The sequence below is a fragment of the Agelaius phoeniceus genome, chromosome Z, assembly GCF_051311805.1.
Source record: "Agelaius phoeniceus isolate bAgePho1 chromosome Z, bAgePho1.hap1, whole genome shotgun sequence".
NCBI classification, from domain to species: Eukaryota; Metazoa; Chordata; class Aves; order Passeriformes; family Icteridae; genus Agelaius; species Agelaius phoeniceus.
Genome location: NC_135303.1, coordinates 63,883,648 through 63,902,826, shown reverse-complemented (window position 1 = coordinate 63,902,826; position 19,179 = coordinate 63,883,648). Strand labels below are relative to the sequence as shown.

The window sequence follows — 19,179 nt, the reverse complement described above, 5'->3', positions numbered from 1 at the left end:
GTAAGCTTTGTAATACTGTCATGAATGTCATGTACATTTATATTAATAGATTAGGTGTGATGACTAGGAAGAAAAAATAACAGATTCTGTGTAGAATGGATTCCTTTTATATTTCACATTTTTTAACTATTACAGCAGTTGTAAATACTCTGTGTCTTTCAGACAGATTAAAAAAAAACAGGAGTCCCATAATGATTGATCTTGTACTTAGTTAAGTTTTTCAAAGATTCTATTTTCTTCTGTCTCCTCATTTATCTTAGATTTTTGTTAAAGAAAGCAAAGACATCCCAGATGTTGATGGAAAATGCCTGCCAATGCCCCACATGCTTATTGGAGAAAAGACCCAGGAAAAATGTCCTGAAAAAAAGTAACAAGGGAAAAAAGGATGTTGACTAAGGAAATGATGGAAAGACATTTCAGAGATCTCCAAATGTACCTAAGGAAATACAGACATGAAGTGTTATGTGTCAAGACAGCAGGAAAATATCCCTCAATAATAACAAGTCAGTGCAGTGAATGGACAGGGGAAACAGCTCTTCCAGTGACCCATTATTGTAACAATGCAGCTTAGTAGTGTGAAAGCATCATGTTGCCTTCTGTTTTGATTTACAGGACAGGACAAGATACAGTGGAGAAAACAGGGTTGAGGGTGTGAATTATGATTTCCCAAAGATTTTTTTTCTATATACTCAAACAACAAATGAAATCCTTCCAGGGTCTTAGCAACCTTTGGACATTTTTTTCCTCTCCTTCCCTTTCTTAAAAGCATTTCAAGATAGCAAGATAGCAAGTGTCTGTCTGTGGAGGAAGGCTGATGCATTTATTTCAGGAGCACATTGATCCTTGTCATGAAAGTGCATTTAAGTGCTATCACTATAGCCCTTTTTTTTCTTTTTCCTTTTCTATGAGATTAGGGTTTTGAGATTAGGATTAATTCATCCCATTCCTGCAGACTGTTAGCAGCAGAATCAAAACCAGATTTTAGAACTGATCTAGACAAATAGATTAATTTTCAAAAGAGCTTTAGGAACATAAATGCTACTGATTTAAAAAAAAATTATGATGATAAATAAGTTTTTAAGTTCATTTATAAACTTTTGTAAGATTATGAGTTGATTTATAAACTTTTATAAGAATTCTGTGTTAAATTATATAAATGAGAATGCTCTTTTTCTTTCTTCTTTCTTGTTATCCCAAGATAATTCCAAGACACTGTCTATGTGTAATTTATTAATTTATACTAATTTAATAAAAATTGCTGCAATGTGTATTGAGTTAGCCACAGACTGACAGGGATCCTGACATATGCCACCTATTTACAGTGAAAGAATCTTCAAAGAAAACTAAAGAAACATTTGATTCAACAATGAAGCTCTGAACAAGAAAAGCCAGGATATAAATAGGAACAAAAGCTCTAAGCCGAAGGAAAGGATTTATTTGGCTTAAAGAAAAATTAACAATAATGGACCCTGCCCAAAAGACATAGAAAAAGTTATATATTTCAGAGAAGAAACCATCAGCAGAAATGTTTTTGAATATTGAAAGTTGTTTGATTAATTTCTAAGTCTAGAGTAACATGGTCTAAAAATCAAGTATAGTAATGACATAGAAGCATTTTAGTCTTTCATCAAGATTCAGCTTTGGAATTATTTGCCTCATATTTGGGCTATCAGAAGTTACCTGAAGGGTGTATCAGGTTGCACTATCTTACTGTGGTCAAAACACAAACTTTTAAGAGATGAACAGAGTATTCTTTAGAATATGTTATGTTTCCTTTCTATCTCCTGCAGGTGAAAAACATTGTGTGTTGCATTTCTGATTGGAGAATTTCTCCCTTATATGAGCAGAGCCATCCTTACTTGAGATAAGCATGAGGAATATTGCATGGTGAGTCCACTGAGACATCCAGCAGAGGAAGAAGTAATAGAGAAGGGATACTTAACAGTTACAATGTTAACAACCCTTACTGGACATTTTTTTAAGTCTTCTGTCTGTATAAGATTTGTCACAATTTCTATTCTTAATGTAGCTGAAGAACTGAAGGAGAATAAATTCCCAGTCATGCATCTAGCTTGTATGGCATCTCATTTTGCATTTCAGTATCATAGAAAGATACTGAAAGTTCATATTTTTTAGACTTATGAAGGGAATTTGGGGATATGGGCAGGCTGATTATCTTTTTGCTTAATTTTATTTTAATATAGCATGCAGAAACATGAAAAGAAAACCTTCTGTTTTATCAAGGAAAAACTGCCTTTCACTGGAAAATATTAATTCTATTATGAAAAAAAAAAAGTGGAAACATATTCCCATTCTAGAACCTGTGTCTAGATATGGAAATATCATATTACTGGAAAGAATTTGAAAAAAGAATTTGTTTAAAAAACTAATAAACCTCTCCACCTCCCAAATTGTTTAATCATATATGTCAGGAGGACTCTGCCCTCTGTGGTAAAATGCTTCCATTAAATCTTTTTGAAAAATTCATAGGTACAACTGTATGATGTTCTTAAATATTGACCTGTTGCAACAATGCTCAAGAATTTAGCCTACAATCTGTGATCATTGCTGGTATATGCTTTACTAGAGCAAAAGGAAGACACTAATTATCTATACTATGCCTTTCTATTTATTTCAATTTTTGATTCATTAAAGATGAGAAATAAGATGAAATAAGCACGCTGGAGGCCAGGCCAAAGAAACAAAGTTTATTGGAAATGCATTTTGCCTTTTAAGTGTTATGCCTCAGTCCAATTGGTGGCTGTAGGGGTAGGTTGTTTGATGCAATCTGGATCGTGTGCAAGAGAAATAATAAACTCTCAGGAGGATCAATAAAAAACTATAGGTTGCAAACTTTAGAATATTAAAGCAAAATAAGGTACTTGTCAAATTTTAAAATTACATCCAAAGTGGAGGCACTTCACAAACTTTAACTTAGCTAACTTGAACTCGTCCATCTTTAATTTATCCAGATATAACAAGGTGCAGTAATCTGTGGGTCTCTGGGCTTTATATGAGTCTAAATCCAGCTAGCTCTGGACTCTGGCCCACACAGACTTGCATAGACGAAAGTAAGAGATGAGAAGCGCTCTTTTCCACGTGGGGATGAGTGTCCAGTTTACTGCCTTGGGGTAGGACACTGCTGGCAGCGGCAACCACCCCGATAGAAAAAGAGACTAAACTGTACCACCAGTGGGTTTTTATACCCGAGGGGGATGGGGGTGGGGAAAGAGGACCACGGCCAATGGGATACCACTGGGGAGGGGTGAGGGGAGGGCCACCCATGGGACAGACCACCAGGGGATATGAAAAGGGAGGGGATACCATGTAGTGGGAGAGGGGAGATTACACTCTACATGACATACCATACTCAGTACAATTTTCCCATCACCCAGCGCAAAACACCAACTAAATAAACTATTTAGTGCAATACAACACCAAGGCACCTAATAAGGCATTGATTGGAATTTTTTAGTCAGTCTTACAATATATCTTGAGAAGATGTTGCAAACAGAAACAGTGAGAGAAAGAGAGAAAGAGAAAGAGAAAGAGAGGATAGTGATGACAGATGCCACCACCTGTGGGTCCAGCAATGAGACTTGATTGTTGCAACTTTGAAGCCACCCATTGCTCAAAGTGACGATCAGAGTCTTTATCCATCCAGGCTGTATGAAGCACATGATACACAAACTTTAATGGCTTAATATACACTCAGGCTAGATGGGAATCTCCAAGTGCCACCCCTGGTGTGGAGACTTTTTTGCTGCCTCATGTAAATCACTTGCAGTCCTCTGATGGAAGGCTGAAAAATGATTCTGGGATATCTGATAGTTTATGACACATTCTAAAGCATGACAGCTGCCTCTCATGGGACCATCTGCCTAGCCGAGCCAATTATTTACATTTCTGTTTGTACCGTTTACTGTTTTGTAACGCTCTATCACAAATGTCCCTCACAGTCTTTCTTTCAGCTGTAAGATTACTTAATTGTTCTTCATACAAAGCCATTCAATAATTCAGAGCATCTTCAATTTTTTGTTGGAAAATTTTTCAGTTCTACAAAGAAACTCTTGAAAGAGGATACAAGAGTTACACTCAGTATTCAAAAGATCAACAAAAAACTCCTAAAAAGTTTCACAATGAAGTCCTCTGTTATGCTTCCAATCTTTTCCTCATGATTCCCACAATTTTTCTTCCCTTTTTTAAAAATTTTTATTCCGGCTCACCAAAATGTACATTTTCAAAGAATACTTCATTACACTGCCAAGATGTTTTGTGTGACCATGGTAAAACAGAGATGGTCACTTCCTATAGAAAATGTTTAAATTCCTTGGCAAATCCATGATGCTGAATTTAATTTGCAATCTCATTTCCCAGCCATTTGATTTTTAAGATTCCTTTATCCTGAAGAAGTTAGCATTTAAACTGAAGAAAGTTCAGGTATCAGAAATTTCTAGGGAAACTGCTGGTCTTTCTTGCTTGGCCTTTTCAATTCTCATAGACCAAGGTACTCCTAAGTGAAATCTTACACAGTCATAAGCAAAAAGTAGTCTAGCATCATCCTAGTAGGGAAATCAAATAGCTTTTGCCAGCTTTTCTTGTTTAAGTATTCTTGATTGGAAGAATTATTAGTTCATGTTTCTTTTAGGCTGCAAGTGATATATACAGTTTGGTACAGTTCACATGTGAGGAAAGAATGCCTTTTATCTAGCCTCAGTGCATTATTATTATTATTATTATTATTATTATTATTATTATTATTATTATTATTAATAATAATAATAATAATAATAATAATAATAATATTTGGGCATTTTTCCACTTTCTTTTCTTAACATTATAAATATACTAGGGAGTGAGTTAAAGTGTTAGCTCTACGGTATCAGTCAATTGTGGCTAACTACTGTTGTTGTTATAAAAAGCCTTTGTTTAAATATTACATACTAAGCTTAAGAGGAAATCATAAGCTCTGTTTCTATTTAACTCAGGAATACCAGAATGGATACAAGATGATCCTATGCATTGATTTACTGAAATAATAAGGCTTCACAACTGTTCCCCTGTAGTGCACCAAATTCAAATGACTCTTCTATTTGGAGAAACAGTCCTAAGTCCAGCATGAAACAGGGAAGATCAGATGATTTCACACCTATGGGTTTTACTGCTCTGATCTTCAGACTTTTGGTAAGATTTTTTACATATTCCTTCCTCTCCTTATCATGAGATATGTGATTGCTCATTTATCACAAACGTACATATTCTTTTCTTATTCAGGGCACATCTAATTTAGAAAAGGTAAAATACTTTAGGCTTTGTCATATAAAATTGAAATTTTCACTTGACCCATTTTTTTCATCCAATTATTCTTTTGTTTCTGAATGTTGTGAGAGGAAATTACTCCACAATAACATGACAAATATAACAGCTTAAAAGCTACATGTTTTCCAAAAGGAATTTATGAAAAATGAACCCATGTTAAGTTTATGCTATAATTTTCATGTATTACTCACAGATCTTAGTCATCAGCTTGTGAACATCCACAGAAAAAAATGTATGTGTAGAAAAAAGGAAAGCTGTTACAGCTAAAGCCCAAGTGACAGATATTCTTGTAATGAAATGAAAATTGAGAGATTTTACTGGATTTTAGAAGTGCTGAAAGTGAGTATTTGAAGTTAAATTCCTTCCTAATATAACTCCAAAGGATTTAGTGGACTTCTGCAGATAATTTGTTTCTTAATCTACATAAGCACTTTCAGTAGGAATGGAACTATACCATTAAAAATAATGAAACATTTTTTATACCTGCTAAAATTGCTTATACAACTTAGGTGTTAAATTCTTGGGATCACTTTCCATTTTGATTTGAAATGAAGATTTGAATGTATTTTATTTAAATATATTTTGATGCAATATTCTGAAAACCAGGCATAATTTTGATGAAAGAGAAATTATTTAAACAAAAAGAAGACCCCTAAAATTTCTAATAAATGTCACACTTAAAAAGAGAAAGAAAAGAAAGATAAGTCCCCCAAAATCTTTTAGTGTTTGTGAAAAGATATGTAAAATCCCTTTTTTCTTAGTTACCGCACTTTCCTGACACTACACAGCATCTTCCAGTAGAGTAGACAAGTTGCACAGGAAGGCATGTTCCAGAATAAGTAATAACTACAAAGTCTGATGAACATAAAATTCACTCCCTTATTTACAGGCAAAATGCTGCAAGATGCAGTATTTGCCTTACAGCTCAAGGCTCAAGACTTTTTACATACTAAGGACTGTGTTTTTTAAAAAAATACAAAATCTATGTGTGTACAAACATGTGAACTAATGATACAAAATAGTACATTATTGATAGAGTTGTGGTTTTTTTTTGAAGAAGATTTTAAGAAACAATATTACTTCAAAAATCACTGTGAAGACAGATAGTCAAATCACTCATTACTCTAATGATCCTTAACTCTTGTTATCTAGTGATAAGAAGATCTTCAGGGACTATTGCCAACCAACTTGTATATTAGCTATAGAAAATTCTGTGAGGTCCAGTTTGCAGATCAATAGGTACTCCTTTGTTATGGCTCTGAGTTAAGTGAATAAATTTATTGATTTGGAAAAATATATACTCATTCACATTCATACCAGTAATTGGATGCCAAATTGTCCAAGAGATAAGATGAGGTAACATGTAAAGAAAGTATTTTATTTTAATGACTGCAAAAATGTTCAACACTTTTTCCCATTTTCAGTGATGAATTCAGGGTCTTAAAGAGAACTGTACACAAGTACTTCTAAGTTTTATTGTGAATATTGATTACCAAGGGAAAAGAGGAGGAAGACTGGATACACTTAATTCATTTTTGATCCCAAATTCTGCACTATTCTTTTCTGCCAAGAAAGAGGGACTTAAAAGAAAAAAACAGAATATAATACTGAAAAAGTAGTGTTTATGTCTGTACATGCATGTACATATACAAAGATGGAGAATGAATGTACATCTAGTACAGTCTTAGATGATCATTGGAAAATAATATAGCACTAAAATACTTCTGATTGATTAATTTTTGGAAAAAGATATTGGATTTGATATCTTACTTCCAGGATAAGGAAAGATTGGTAATAACTTTAAAAAATAATTCTAATCTTAATACTAATATCTGAAGATGTATGAGAAGAAAAGTTCAGATGGGAATAAATAGAATAATAAATAATATAAAAAAGAAATAAAATAAGAAATAAAATAGAAAAATATTTAATAACTGATAATTTTGCACAAAAAACCATGAAGTTTAAATGACATAAAGTATTTTACTTTTCCATTAAATTATGGTACAAGGTTACATAAATACTATAAGATATGCTTCAAATGCTGACACATAAAGTCAGCTGAGAAATCTATATGCAATAATTTTTTTTTGTTTCTGTTTAATTAATTTCCTATAAGGGAGGAGAAAAAACACAGCAAAACAAAAAAACAAAAATGAAAACAAAAAAAAATCTAAAACCAAAACAAAAATACGAATTCTAAAGAGAAAGAGAAGTAACAGAGTGTTAATGAGATTCAAACAATAAAGTTATGATGGACTGTGGATAAAAGAAAAAAAGCCAGTTTCTGTGCATTTTAATGAGTGAGATCACAATTTTGATGAGCACACCAGAGGGACACTCTTGTTCTCTGCTTCTACAGTGAATGAAAAGAAACAAAATGAGCACTTATATATTGAACATTTAGTGACAGATGATGCATCCTTTGAGATCAAAATTAGAACAATAGGGAAGTAGATGCTTGCATAGCAAGAGAAGTGCTACAATATAACTCCAAGGAAAGACAAATATCCGAGTGTAATTATTAGCAATATTTATTAATACCTTAGAATCAAATTTTCTCATTTATAATTTTAAATCTGTTGTAATTTCAAGTAGTGAAGTATGTTTGTGCTTAAATAATTATGAAACAAGGTTAGAAAACACAAAAGGGAAAAAAAATCCTCATTCTGCCATTTTTCCATGCATATCCCAGTTAAGCCATGCAAAACATTCTGGATTTCACATGTATGGAAAAACCACACTTCAATAAGGATAATGTGGCTGCAAAAAGATAACAATTTGTTTAAAAATTAGTTGATTAATGTTTTCAGGAGTAAAGAGGTCATACCTCTACTCTGGAATTAGCTATTGTGCCCAGTAATTTATGGATTATTATATTTTGCCAATGTCTTTCTAAAAAATAGTTTAAAAAAATAAAGAAAAACAGATCAGAAAACTTGAAACACAGATTGGAGAAATGGAGTGAAGAATAGTGAATAACAGCATTAGTCAAAGCTCTGATATTAAGAAGGACATTAGGAAAAATCTAAACCTCAAAAGTAATACTGTGACTTTGACTTTCTTGTATAAAAGTTAGGGAGAACTTTGAAAATGACATAGTTTTTAATAAATGGTACTGCAAGAAACACTATTGAAATAGCTATTTAGTTGACACAACTTCTAAATATCTGGAAACATGGATGGGAAAACATCAAAAGGGAAAATGGATATGAGAATGATATGAAACCTCTCTCATCCAATAAGATGATTGAAGAAATTATTAACATTTATTTTAGGTTTTTAGTGTCTAAGGAATTTATAATGAAAAAGTCACTTCACCTATCATCAATGTATTGCTGCTTCTGAGGTAAAATAAGGCTTCATTTTAACAATATAAGAAGTGTTATAAATCAATCACTTAATGACTTTGGCATGCAATCAAACACTTCACAGATGGAGTTGAAGGGAAATATTTCAAGTTTAAGAGGACAGCTATGTCTGAGTCTAGGTGAAATTATTCAGAGTTTGATGTCTCTGTGTAACTGAATGGAAGGTTTCATTTATGTCAATATAATGGAGATTACTTTACCTCCCTACCTTAAAAGCATGTTGTAATAGTTCAATACAATCCCAAAGAAAACTGTAGCACATTACAGAAAGATGCTAACCTGAAGATGTTACTATCAGGCCTCAACTTTAATTTAGTGTCTTTAGCTAAGGTTCTTGAAGCCCTTTGATAACTAAACAGTTGCAGGTGCTGTAGCAGTACAAGGTATTGGATAGTCAAATTATAGCTATGAATACTGAATTTTGACTGAAATTAGCACACTTTTTCTATGGATTAATTTTTTTTTGTATCCTGAAGAAAGAAAAACAACAGATTTAGTATAAAGTCAAAAACTTACACTACATATATACTATACACTACATATATACTACACACTACATATACACTACTATCCACTATATTAATGTACCATTAATGCAAGGGTGAAGATGAACAGAAACATGATTGTGAAAAATTCTTATTGGAGAAACAGTTGTTCAGATGTGTACCACTCGTAATGTGGAGATGAGACAACGTGCATATACAACATGAAAAAATACAAATATTTTTGCCATTTTAATTAATCAAAATGTTACAAAATGTTATTTTACAAAATGTTGTGTGTTTTATCTCTGAATTGGCCATTCACTTAACAGTTGGACCTGATGGTCCTTGTAAATTCTTTCCAATTCAAAGTATTCTGTGAATATTCTATAAAGTAAAATTAAGTACTGATTGCAGTACTAGAGAACTAAGCTTCAGGCAAAAGGCACAAAGTTCCCAGATTTGCAAAATGTTCTGTGAGGTATTACAAACTCCTGCGAGATCATACTTTTATTCATATGTCTCATCGAAAGATGGCCTCTCTGGTTGAACAATGAGTATCACTTGACTTGTTTACTGATTGACAGGGAAATGTGCCACTAGCTGAATCACCCACCACACAGATGAGAAGGTTGCAGGACTGGAAATAATAAATTAGGTTGACCTGCCAAGAACTGCAAGAGCCAACCAGAGTGTGAAAGCAGGATTCATATGAATTACAATACATTTCTGGTGACTTTCTGAAAGAACCTTAACAGGAGAGTTCCACTTGTTTAATTCAGTTGCTGTTATGACTGAGTAGAAAGTCTGAACTTGAGCTCTTAAAGCTTTTCTTTTGCTGTTTCCTCATTCTATATAACAGTACTTAAAACTGTAAACATTAAGGAAGATCGGGTCAAAAGATTATTTTCTGTAAGATTCTAATTAAAAAACAAGTTTTACTATTTAAAATGGCACCATGAATTTTCTTCATGAAAAAGGAAAACAGATTCCTTAGGTATTTTTAATTAGTAGTCCTGTTTCTCATAGAGGGTATAGTGACTAACTACTTCTAAAATATTTTAAGCAGAAGGGTGATCACTATGGAAAAAAATGATATCAGGTTAATCAATTAAATTACATTTTGGTGATATAAAAATTCCCATTCTACACATCTTAATGGTTACATTGGTATGTTCCTTTACAATTTTGAGGAGAAAAGTAAACACTTATTAATTTGGAACACTTAGGTAAGAGTATCAAGAAATTAAAATATTTACTGTAGTAGCCATCTCTGAAAAGTGCTCATAAGAAAATCCTGTGTATCTTAAAAAAGGCAATAATTAATGCTTAATTATTTCACTTGTAATCACATCACAATTAGACAAATTCTATTAAACCATAAAGTTTACATAAATTGCTAGCACTGTACTGATAAAGAAATTTTTCAAGAGATCATGACAATAACCAGCATCCTATCTATAAAATAAAATTCCCTGGGAACTACTACAAAATGAATCATTCAAAATCTCTGGAAAAGAAATGGAGACCTGTGAAAGAGCCATATTTTTATGTGACAGGTAGACACTGTTGTAATGACTCACATTATCAATAAAAACCTTTCTCTAAACAATAAACTGATGTTTACATTTATATATATATATATATGTATATCACTATATATAATTTAGAGAGAGAAGTGTATATTACCTCTAGTTGTTGAAAAACTTTCTACAGAAATATTGATCAGATTGATGCTAATCTTTTCTTTTTTTGAACCAGCACACTGTTTAATGCAAATCAAAGATAAATAATGAATAATCAAACAACTCTTTTATTATTGTTTTGTGATGGATTAATTTAACAAGGTGAGTTTTGAACATAGAGTAAGGCTACCTTTTCAGTAAACCAAATAGTGAGTAAGAATGTCATGTGAAGAAAAGACCTTTACCCTTTCACCTGGGTAAATTTGCACTCTGTTGCACTGTCTCAAGCATAAGCCTGAGAAAATGGAAACCCAGACCTTCTGCTTGCTCAGGTCCATATCAACACAGACACAGACACACGGACACGCAGACACAGACACAGACACATGCATACACACACACACATACTTTCTGAGTTGGTAAGAATTGAGGCTAACTGCTTGTATTATCTACTTCACCATGATTGATTAGCAAATGTTGCTGTTTCAAGCTCAGTGTATTTTTGTTTCACTTGTCTAGTTAAAAGCTTTGCTCAACAGTAAATTATCCTGTCTGGAGGGTAAGAGGCTTAGAAAAATGAAGCCAGAACTATTGCAATTATTTGTACTGGTTCTTTTCCTCAGTAGCCTTAAAAATATTTCAAAATGGACTAAAAATCCTTCAACTCAAAGGTATCTCTTCATATAGATTAGAAGCAAGTGATTTAGTTCCTATGAATTGTCATCATAAATATGGGGTTTGAAATCCATTATGATTGCCCAATTTTTTATTTTCAGGAGAAAATCAGCTGAGTCAGATGAGTCCCCATTTGCTCAGATATGATGCCCATTTTCTTCTCGAGTGCACTATCCAGAACTCTCCAAGAGAAACTGTCAACTCTACTGGAGAAGAGGATTGTTTCACAGTAAACTAGGAATCAGTGGGCACTTCACTGATAACTGTTACTACTACCTGAGTCAGGAAAAAAGGCATATGTGTACAAGAGCTTTCAGTCATTCCTTCTCCCGAGTACTTTCTTTCTTATTGCTGTTTTAGAAGATGTTTTTGAAGTCACATTGGAAAGTTGCAAACACTCTGACTCAAGTCATGCCCCTTTTACTTTCTGGAGTGCCTCACTCTGGGTTTGTTTATGAAGAACCTTTTCAAAGAAGCTGTTTCTCAGATGTTTTATAGCAGCTTCCTTCCCCTTTGTACTGCTGCTGTCATTTTTGAAATGCAAATGGCTGCATTTTGAAACTATATTTCTACTTTCCATGTTTTAGAATTTCTTGAGTGTAGAATTGCATAATAATCTTTGTTAATTTAGTTTCTATTTCTGTCAATACTCAAATACTGCTATGAAATAACATCTTTATAAATTATTACCACCTGTCCTAGACCCATATCAGTCGTGAATTTAATAATAATGCTTTCATAATGCTACAGAAATAAATCCAGAATTTGCTCTGTTACTTTATAGATTGGCTCATTTGCTACTGAAACACTGGGAAGGTTAAGAATGAGGAATATTTCCATTACATTGACCACCCCAAGGGACTATACTCACATAGAACAAGGGATAGAACTAAAAAGTGAAACCTCTTCTTATGTTTTTCACCAGTATCTCCCTGGTAGCTGCACCTCAGTTTCTCATATATCAGTGGTGTTGGTTGGAAATCTGCTGCACCTAAAGGAGATAAAAAATGCATTTAAGCTTACCCACAGCATTCTGGCATACTTCACACTGAGAAAGTTACTCATAAGCTGTTTGCATCTTCATTAAATTTCTGAAATTCCAATATACTTTTACTTTTTTATTAAATATACATTCTACTTAGGAGTACTATAAATTATCTGGCACCCCACCTAAGGATAAATTTAACACTTGTAAGTGAATATTGAACAGTAGGTACTATAGGGAATGGACAGGCGAATGAATCAGTTTCCTGTTTTTCAATGTAATGTAGCCTATAGACTAATATATTTTGTATAATAAGTCTTTCAGTTCAAAAGATACTTCATCAGATCAACATTTGCTTTAGCAGTATTTCACAATAGTTTTCTATTAATTATTTTGTTCCCCAAATATAGTCTGGCTATCAAGACTCATTTTCTCTGATTAACCACTATTTTAGCTTCAATGCTCTTACATGCAAGTTTTCAAAGTGTCTCATTGTAGGCTAGATTTCTGGATACTCAGGATTTCAAAACTGCAATATTATTGAGCTAGGCAGATAACTTGCAATTTAAATGGCACTGGACAGTAAGTTCTACTGTTACTTGTTTTACCTTTTCCTTTCCTGATCTTTCTCACTTAAAAAAAAATAGTACAGGACTGGTTTTGGTTTTTTCTTTAACCTGCATTCCTCTTGGGAACATTTGATGGCTCTGCTGGAGCTTTGTTTGGTGTTCTTACTTTTAGCTCACTGATGTACTTGTTTGTTTACTTTGTGTTGCTGACAATACTTTTTTTTTCAATGTACCAACCACACATTTAGGTGTCAGATTATTCAGAAATTTGCAGAATATTTTCCTGAAATGGAACATGTAATATTTAAAAGGGACAGTACAAAGCAGAATCAGAAAATACAAATACAGTGTGTGTGTATATATATATATATATATATAAAAGGACAAATCTCATTCCCACTCTCCAATGTTTCCAATTTCTGGAAAATACAGACACCATTTATTACTATTATTCATTCCAATTGGCTTTACTTATTTTCATTTTTGCAAGGCTCAATTTTGAACAGGATTTTTGACATATGGCTTGCAAATTTAAAAATGGCACTATAATAAATTTTTGGTCATTGATCACTCCAGCAATCAGATTCCAAAAACTAATTCAAGTTACATCAGGCTAATTTCAGTTCTGTCAATTCATTATATTACATAGGTTTCAAGTCCATTTCCCCCAAAGTTCATTACTCTCACTGTCGTCTTTCTGATATTTGCTCTGTTCCATTGTGGTTTCCTGTACATACTGAATTTTTGCAATGGATAAATCTTAAAAGTCAAGTAAATGTGCTAATAAAAATTAACAATGAAAAAAGAAATTTCAATTCTAAATTTGAAAAATAGGTACTGGTCTCATTGAAAAATTACATTATGTTTAAGTATTCTAATGATTAAAAATGATGTCAGTTCCTTTAATTCTTTTTGAGTTTGGTTTGTTGTTTTTTTTTTTGAAAAAGCAGTGAACTACTTGCTTTTTATATAAGCTGATCTTACAATTCAAATAGGTAAAGAATGATGCTTTATCCAACAAGGGTCTCTAAGGACATATTCCTACTTCTGCAGTACATTCTAATTTTAGGAAAAACCCTGAACAATGCTTCTGATCTTTTACAGAGTGACATGGGTTGAATATGCTCACAGTTCATACCATTACTTCAAATACATAATTTGCAGTACTTACTGTGGAGAGTTTGGATTTGAATCATGAATTTCATCACAGAATTTTAGCTGAAAAAATGCATGATACAAGCTGCTTTTGCATAACAACAATTTCCAATGCCTTCTTCATGACCTTGCTCCTATTGATTTATTTCCTTTCTGTAGGACAATTTTTGCAACTCTGCTTGCCACAACTTTTTGGTGATTCTGTACTAGTTCAGACAACAGGACATACTGTAAATATCCTTACTCGCTGACCAACTCCAAATGTCAGCAAATACAGCTATTTTAAATGTGCTACCCAGCAGCATTTGCTTTAGATGGGCATTCTGCAACAGCATTGCCACAAAAAGAAAAATTTTTCCTCATTGGAAAGGCTCACATTTGTGCAAGCAGACTCAAAATAGATAGAACATAATTTCAGCTCAGGGATAAATGTCTTATCTTCTTTATTCCTGAAGAATTTGAAGTTAGGAGTGCCAGACTAAGGCTTCAAATTTAATTTTTGTCCCTTTCCTATAACTAGAAGAATTTTGCTGTTTTAATGAAAGAGCAAAGTTTTAAAGTGTCTCTGTTTACTGATGTGCAAAAAAAATTTCATAATTACAACTATTGGGTAAGGTTTTTTTCTATTTTTTCATTTTAGTGAATGATTAGGTAGTTCATACTTTTGCAGTTTACATATTTAGCTGAGTTTACAACTGCCAGTGTTTCTACAACTATCCTTATTTTAATCTTCAATGATGAATTCATCTGGGAATCTTTATTTTGGGAAGGGTGGGTCTGGGAAGAGACAAGTAGTGTTTTTTAGGGTAAGAAGCAGAAGCAGGAGCAGATGTCAGTTCTGTGCCTTTACTGATAGACTTTCATCCTCCCCTCAGTGAATATTCACTTTTCTAAAATATATTCTTGATAGCAACATTTGTGTATTTCACCGTTGAATTGTGCCCTAGTATTTTGATCTTTCAAGTAAAAACAAATTTAGTGACATTTGTCCATTCATAATTTGGTGAGGATGAAATTCACTCCAAGGTTTACAACTGGATCAAGGCTTATTCTCCACTATTCTTGCTTGCTTTAATGTATTATTGCAAAACTTTATTTTCCATTTCTAGATAGAAATTATGTGTGGGAGGGTTTTATATTTAATTTTGTTTGTTTTGTTTGTTTGTTTGTTTTTCCCCCACTAAAACCCAATATGAATATCCACAGGGTGCTGCTTCTTCAAATCCAACAGACAGAACAATGTTCCTCTGTGAAGTCAGTCTTACTCAACCTGAGTTATATTAACAATGCTGCTAGTATGCCCAGCGTGTGGATCAGGTGGTGCTGCACTGTATTTTTCCATCTGTAAGAAGAAACAGGAAGAGTTTATCTCAGAGCATGATGTATATTTCAAGATATTTGGCTTGTCCCCCTACATTACACTGCTGCGTATCATTTCTCCAGATGTCCCATTTTTCTTCTCTTTTTGTTTTATTTCTACTGTATTTTCATAAATCAAAGTATCAGATTCAGTTTCAGAAATCATACTCTTTGCCATCTAGCTCAAGGACTTATGAAAGTCAGATATACAGACTACTGATGTAAGGAGATGTTTCTCATCACAGAAGGCTTTAACCCCTGCAATAGATTTCTAGCATCTTGAAAGTCTTTTCAAGGCATTTAGAAACATCTCCTAATCATAAATATAGCAACTTGCTAAAATTTGTGGTTGTATTTATTATTATTTATTATTATATAGTCACTGAGGTGTCTTTATTATCATCTCAAGTTAATGCCTCTTCTAGTTTCATTCCTCTCTAAAGATGTTAAAAAATTATAAAGATCCCTTATTGGAATGTCATGACATACACATATTTATGTTTATTTTATGCCTTGATAAAAGAAAGATTTTCTTTTGAATTTTAACTTGCTCTCATCTTCAGAATTAAGCATTATGCACAATATTATGGTCTGAACAGACCCTTGTATTAATATAAACCATTCACCTTCTTAATTAAGATCTGTGTTATACTGTCTGTGAACATTTGGAAATCGTGGTGTATCTAATACACTTGATAACTGACTAAATTTTAAGTACAAATATTTTAACTTTTAAAAAAAGTGCTAACAGATTATTATAAATAGTGCTTAAAATTTATTCCTATAGAAAATTTGTTGAGGGCATTTTGGAGACAGCAATAAAGTAGAATTAAAGATATGGTTCAATATAATCATTATTAAAGCCCCAGAGTCTGCTCCCAAATCTAGTGCCATAAATTATCTACCTGACTTAGGTTTTGTTTCTCCAGGAGATATGGCTAATATGGCATATTTGCAATTTACCTTTACCTTTTCAATTATGCAGGTTGTGTCTAGCTATTTCTAAAGTAAAAGGTCTAGACTAAGAGTCATTTCTGAGGAGCTGAGCAGTCATTTCTGAGGAGCTGAACCAAATTGCCCCAACTACATATTTCTCAAAGACGATACTGGGTTCTGCTGAAGTCCAACACAAGCATCAGACAAGGTCAACATGATCAGAAAGGGAAAATCCTATCTAATTGGATATCTTTCTACAATAAGATATCACAATCCTGCTGGTGGATGAAGGGAGCAGAGTGAATGTAGTTCATCCGGATTTACATAATGTTTTTGATACTGTCTCAGAATAATCTTCTGAAGGAGTTGTCCACCTGTGAAGAACTGGCTGCATCTGGCCAGCAACTAGCCGGTGGTGTTTCTCAGGCTTTAACTTTGGGGGATGTTCTGTTCAACGTTTTTACAAATGGTCTCTATGCAAAATCTGAATGCTCCATCAAGTTTATCAATGATACCTGAGAGTTGCTTAAGAGACAGGAATCTTTGCAGAGAGAGCTGGGTAGAACATAGCATTTGATGACCAATGACATGAAATTTATTAAGTGTCAGATTCTGCATTTGAGACAGAGTAACACTGAACACAAGTTTAAATTGGGAGAGGAGCAGCAGCAGGAGAGCTGCCCTAGGGTTATCAAGTGCTGTATCACCAGCTGATCAAAAGAATTGATTGTATTCAGTGTTGGTGTGGCCTCATCTTGAGTACTGTATGCACTGTGGTGCTGGGCCTCATAATTAAAAATTTTAAGGTCTTTAAATGCATTTGGAGGAGTGCAACAAAGCTGGTGAAAGCACTGGCAAGCATGTGAGAAGTGACTAAGTATAATCACTTGAGCTTGTCTAGTTTGGAGAAAAGGAGCCTGTGAGGTGACATCTTTACTCTCTGCATCTTCCTGAGAAGGGAAAATAGACAAGAAGATGCTGATCTGTTCTCCCTGCATCGAGGCACAGTTGGTGCAGATAATAATTGTAGCTCTGGAGCTATTCTATTCTATTCTATTCTATTCTATTCTATTCTATTCTATTCTATTCTATTCTATTCTATTCTATCCCACTTTAACCCAACAGGGTAATGTCAAGTCAAAACAGGGAGGCCTCAGCAGGACAGGCTGTCCAAGAATTGTTTAAAGAGTAATTAGGTATAAGTAAAGGTACAGACATTCAGTTCTTCTTCAAGACTTCTCTGGTGCTCATCCAGGAACACTGTGATAGAACACTGATGGAAAAATTCTATCATTTTTTCCAAACTACAAGGAGGTTTCCTGTATTCTCATATTGTGTCTAATGAAAACTTCACAAAGAAGGCAGGTTCAATGGATGTATTTAGTTATCTGAATGACCAGTGCACAAAATCAGAAGTCAAAACTTGTAACAGAAATACCTGAAATAATTTTTCTGAGCAGGAAATAAAATGAGGAGTGTAGTAGAGCTGACCTTGGCACCCACAAAAGCCCTTGCTACCCTCTGCAATGGGTTCATGAGTTCACATAAAGGCTTGGAGAGATCGCTCATCAATCACCAGCAATGGAAAAACAGGCTTGGCTTAGAGTAAACTTATTGCTAACAAAAGAGCATCAGAGAAGGATAATGAGATAGTAATGAGAAGCAAAGTAAGCCCTTAGCAACACCTTCCCCCCACCCCTCCTTCTCCCCAGAACTACCTTCTACCCCGGCAGCGCAAGGAGATGGCATGGGGGCTATGGTCATTTCATCACCTGTGGCTTCTCATGCTGCTCAGGGAGAAAAGTCTTTCCCCTGCTGCACCACCATGTCCCTCCCATGGGAGACTGTTCACTGAGAGCTTCTCCAACAAGAGTCCATCCCACAGACAACAGTCTTCCTCAAACTGCTGCAGCTTAAGTCACTCTTCCGCGGGGTGCAATCCTGTGGAAGGACAGGTTGCTCCAGCATGGGAGCAAGGCCACTCTCTCCATATGCCTCCCACATGGTCACAGCCTCCTCTCAGACATCTACCTGCTCCAGGGTGAGGCTCCTCCACAGGCTGCAGGTGGATCTCTCCATCCCTGTAGACCTCCATGGGCTGCAGGGGCACAGCTACCTCACCATGGGTTGCAGGAGAATCTCAGCTCTAGTTCAGCCTGGAGCACCTTCTGTCCCTCCTTCTGCACTGTTCTTGGTGTCTGCAAAGTTGTTCCTCTCACTTGTTCTCACTCTGGTCTTCTCAGGTCACAATTTCAAAAGCACAACAACTATTTGTATACCTTTCTTCTTAAACCTGTTATCACAGAGGCATTACCACTATTTCCAATTGGCTCAGACCTGGCCAGCAGCACATCCCTCCTTGGAGCCACCAGGTATTGGCTCTGCTGGACATGGAAGAAACTTCTAGCAGCTTCATACAGAAGCCACCACTGTAGCCTCCCTGCTACCAAAATCAGTAGTCATGCAAAGCCAATATGAGGAGAAAAGAAAGATTTGAGACAGACTTTAATGTGGTGGGATTGTTGGTGCTATGACACAAAGACTCCTTTCAAACATTGATGTGTTGTTCCTGCTTTTATGTTAGCATTTATAAGTACATATCAAATTAGTATGTATGAAAATATAACTGTTTCATACAGTTAT

The 19,179-nt window shown here is 34.3% G+C and overlaps 1 long non-coding RNA gene across 1 annotated transcript in view; it reads right to left on the bottom strand.

The window, feature by feature from the left end:
- Nucleotides 1-14,317, bottom strand: part of LOC143692190 (uncharacterized) — a 32,739-nt gene extending 18,422 nt beyond the window's left edge. The window contains exons 1-2 of the long non-coding RNA XR_013180049.1: nucleotides 14,258-14,317; nucleotides 12,404-12,523 (exon numbers count right to left, since the gene is read on the bottom strand). This is a non-coding gene — a long non-coding RNA (uncharacterized LOC143692190). The remainder of the gene's footprint in view (nucleotides 1-12,403; nucleotides 12,524-14,257) is intronic.
- Nucleotides 14,318-19,179: the final 4,862 nt, after the last annotated feature.